This window comes from Triticum urartu, chromosome 1, assembly GCF_003073215.2.
Source record: "Triticum urartu cultivar G1812 chromosome 1, Tu2.1, whole genome shotgun sequence".
NCBI lineage: Eukaryota > Viridiplantae > Streptophyta > Magnoliopsida > Poales > Poaceae > Triticum > Triticum urartu.
The window spans coordinates 560717763-560722169 of record NC_053022.1 but is presented as its reverse complement, the minus strand read 5'-3'; positions in this window follow the sequence as shown (position 1 = coordinate 560722169).

The following is a 4407-nucleotide window of genomic DNA, read 5'->3' as shown; positions in this document are numbered from 1 at the left end:
ACTTATTTGTGGCACTGCCGTTTAGGTCATATTGGTGTAAAGCGCATGAAGAAACTCCATGTTGATGGGCATTTGGTATCACTTGATTATGAATCAGTTGATGCTTGCGAACCATGCCTCATGGGTAAGATGACTAAGACTCCGTTCTTCGGAACAATGGAGCGAGCAACAGATTTGTTGGAAATCATACATACTGATGTATGTGGTCCGATGAATATTGAGGCTCGCGACAGGTATCATTATTTTCTGATCTTCACAGATGATTTGAGCAGATATGAGTATATCTACTTGACGAAACACAAGTCTGAAATATTTGAAAAGTTCAAAGAATTTCAGAGTAAAGTGGAGAATCATCGTAACAAAAATAAAAGTTTCTACGATATGATCGCGTAAATAAAATATTTGAGTTACGAGTTTGGCCTTCAGTTAAAACAATGTGAAAAGTTTCACTACTCACGCCACCTAGAACACCACAGTATAATGGTGTGTGCGAATGTCAAAAACCGTGCTTTATTAGATATGGTGTGATCTATGATGTCTCTTACCGATTACCACTATCGTTTTGGGGTTATGCATTAGAGACAGCTACATTCACGTTAAATATGGCACCATCTAAATCCGTTGAGATGACACCGTATGAACTGTGGTTTGGCGAGAAACCTAAGTTGTCGTTTCTTAAAGTTTGGGACTGCGATGCTTATGTGAAAAAGTTTCAACTTGATAAGCTCGAACCCAAATCGGAGAAGTAAATATTCATAGGATACCCAAAAGAAAATGTTGGGTACACTTTCTATCACAGATCCGAAGGCAAGTTATTCATTGCTGAGAATGGATCCTTTCTAGAGAAGGAGTTTCTCTTGAAAGAAGTGAGTGGGAGGAAAGTAGAACTTGATAAGGTAATTGTACCTTCTCCCTTATTGGAAAGTAGTTCATCACAGAAATCTGTTCCTGTGACTACTACACCGATTAGTGAGGAAGCTAATGATGATGATCATGTAACTTCAGATAAAGTTACTACCGAACCTCGTACGTAAACCAGAGTGAGATCTGCACCAGAGTGGTACGGTAATCCTGTTCTGGAGGTCATGTTACTTTACCATGACGAGCCTATGAACTATGAGGAAGCGATGATGAGCCCAAATTCCGCAAAATGGCTTGAAGCCATGAAATCTGAGATGGGATCCATGTATGAAAAACAAAGTATGGACTTTGGTTGACTTGTCCGATGATCGGCAAGCAATTGAGAATAAATGGATCTTCAAGAAGAAGACTGACACTGACGGTAATGTTACTGTCTACAAAGCTCGACTTGTTGCAAAAGGTTTTCGACAAGTTCAAGGGATTGACTACGATGAGACCTTCTCACCCGTAGCGATGCTTAAGTCTATCCGAATCATGTTAGCAATTGCCGCATTTTATGATTATGAAATTTGGCAAATGGATGTCAAAACTGCATTCCTGAATGGATTTCTGGAAGAAGAGTTGTATATGATGCAACCAGAAGGTTTTGTTGATCCAAAAGGAGCTAACAAAGTGTGCAAGCTCCAGTGATCCATTTATGGACTGGTGCAAGCCTCTCGGAGTTGGAATAAACGCTTTGATAGTGTGATCAAAGCATTTGGTTTTATACAGACTTTTGGAGAAGCCTGTATTTACAAGAAAGTGAGTGGGAGCTCTGTAGCATTTCTGATATTATATGTGGATGACATATTACTAATTGGAAATGATATAGAATTTCTGGATAGCATAAAGGGATACTTGAATAAGATTTTTCAATGAAAGACCTCGGTGAAGCTGCTTACATATTAGGCATTAAGATCTATAGAGATAGATCAAGACGCTTAATTGGACTTTCACAAAGCACATACCTTGACAAAGTTTTGAAGAAGTTCAAAATGGATCAAGCAAAGAAAGGGTTCTTGCATGTGTTACAAGGTGTGAAGTTGAGTAAGACTCAATGCCCGACCACTGCAGAAGATAGAAAGAGAATGAAAGTCATTCCCTATGCCTCAGCCATAGATTCTATAAAGTATACCATGTTGTGTACCAGATCTGTTGTATACCCTACACTGTGTTAAGCAAGGGAATACAATAGTGATCTAGGAAGTAGATCACTGGACAGCGGTCAAAATTATCCTTAGTGGAATAAGGATATGTTTCTCGATTATGGAGGTGACAAAAGGTTCGTCGTAAAGGGTTACGTCGATGCAAACTTTGACACTGATCCAGATGATTCTAAGTCTCAATCTGGATGCATATTGAAAGTGAGAGCAATTAGCTAGAGTAGCTCCGTGCAGAGCATTGTTGACATAGAAATTTGCAAAATACATACGGATCTGAATATGGCAGACCCGTTGACTAAACTTCTCTCACAGGCAAAACATAATCACACCTTAGTACTCTTTGGGTGTTAATCACATAGCGATGTGAACTAGATTATTGACTCGAGTAAACCCTTTGAGTGTTGGTCACATGACGATGTGAACTATGGGTGTTAATCACATGGTGATGTGAACTATTGATGTTAAATCACATGGCGATGTGATCTAGATTATTGACTCTAGTGCAAGTGGGAGACTGAAGGAAATATGCCCTAGAGGCAATAATAAAGTTATTATTTATTTCCTTATATCATGATAAATGTTTATTATTCAGGCTAGAATTGTATTAACCGGAAACATAATACATGTGTGAATACATAGACAAACAGAGTGTCACTAGTATGCCTCTACTTGACTAGCTCGTTAATCAAAGATGGTTATGTTTCCTAACCATGGACAAAGAGTTGTTATTTGATTAACGGGATCACATCATTAGGTGAATGATCTTATTGACATGACCCATTCCATTAGCTTAGCACCTGATCGTTTAGTATGTTGCTATTGCTTTCTTCATGACTTATACATGTTCCTATGACTATGAGATTATGCAACTCCCGTTTGCCGGAGGAACACTTTGTGTGCTACCAAACGTCACAACGTAACTGGGTGATTATAAAGGTGCTCTACAGGTGTCTCCAAAGGTACATGATGGGTTGGCGTATTTCGAGATTAGAATTTGTCACTCCGATTGTCGAAGAGGTATCTCTGGGCCCTCTCGGTAATGCACATCACATAAGCCTTGCAAGCATTGCAACTAATGATTTAGTTGTGAGATGATGTATTACGAAACGAGTAAAGAGACTTGCCGGTAACGAGATTAAACTAGGTATTGAGATATCGACGATCGAATCTCGGGCAAGTAACATACCGATGACAACGGGAACAACGTATGTTGTTATGCGGTCTGACCGATAAAGATCTTCGTATAATATGTAGGAACCAATATGAGCATCCAGGTTCCGCTATTGGTTATTGACCGGAGACGTGTCTCAGTCATGTCTACATTGTTCTCGAACCGTAGGGTCCGCATGCTTAACGTTATGATGACAGTTTCATTATGAGTTTATGTATTTTGATGTACCGAAGGTTGTTCGGAGTCCCGGATGAGATCGGGGACATGATGAGGAGTCTCGAAATGGTCGAGATGTAAAGATCGATATATTGGATGACTATATTCGGACATCGGAAAGGTTTCGAGTGGTTCGGGTATTTTTCGGAGTACCGGGGAGTTACGGGAATACGGGAGAAGAAGTATATGGGCCTTATTGGGATTTAGGGGAGAGGGAGAGGCAGGCCGCGCGCCCCCAAGGCCTAGTCCGAATTGGACTAGGGGGAGGGGCTGCGCCCCCTCCTTCCTTCTCTTACCTCTTCCCCTTCCTTGTCTCCTACTCCTACTACATGGAAGGACTCCTAGTTGGACTAGGAAAGGGGGAATCCTACTCCCGGTGGGAGTAGGACTCCCCTAGGGCGCGCCATAGAGAGGGCCGGCCCTCCCCTCCTCCACTCCTTTATATACGGGGGCAGGGGGCACCCCATAGACACACAAGTTGATCTTCGTGATCATTCCTTAGCCGTGTGCGGTGCCCCCCTCCACCATATTCCACCTCGGTCATATTGTAGCGGTGCTTAGGCGAAGCCCTGCGACGGTTGAACATCAAGATCGTCACCACGCCGTCGTGCTGACGGAACTCCTCCCAAAGCTTTGTTGGATCGGAGTCCGGGGTGCGTCATCGAGCTGAACGTGTGCCAAGAACTCAGAGGTGCCGGAGTAACGGTGCTTGGATCGGTTGGACCGGGAAGACGTACGACTACTTCCTCTACGTTGCGTCAATGCTTCCGCTTCGGTCTACGAGGGTACGTAGACAACACTCTCCCCTCTCGCTGCTATGCATCACCATGATCTTGCGTGTGCGTAGGAAATTTTTTGAAATTACTACGTTCCCCAACAGGCATATCTTTTACTTTTATGTATTTACGTTTATGCAAGAGTCAAAGTTTTTCTCCCTATTCCTTCTTATTTTTCTCC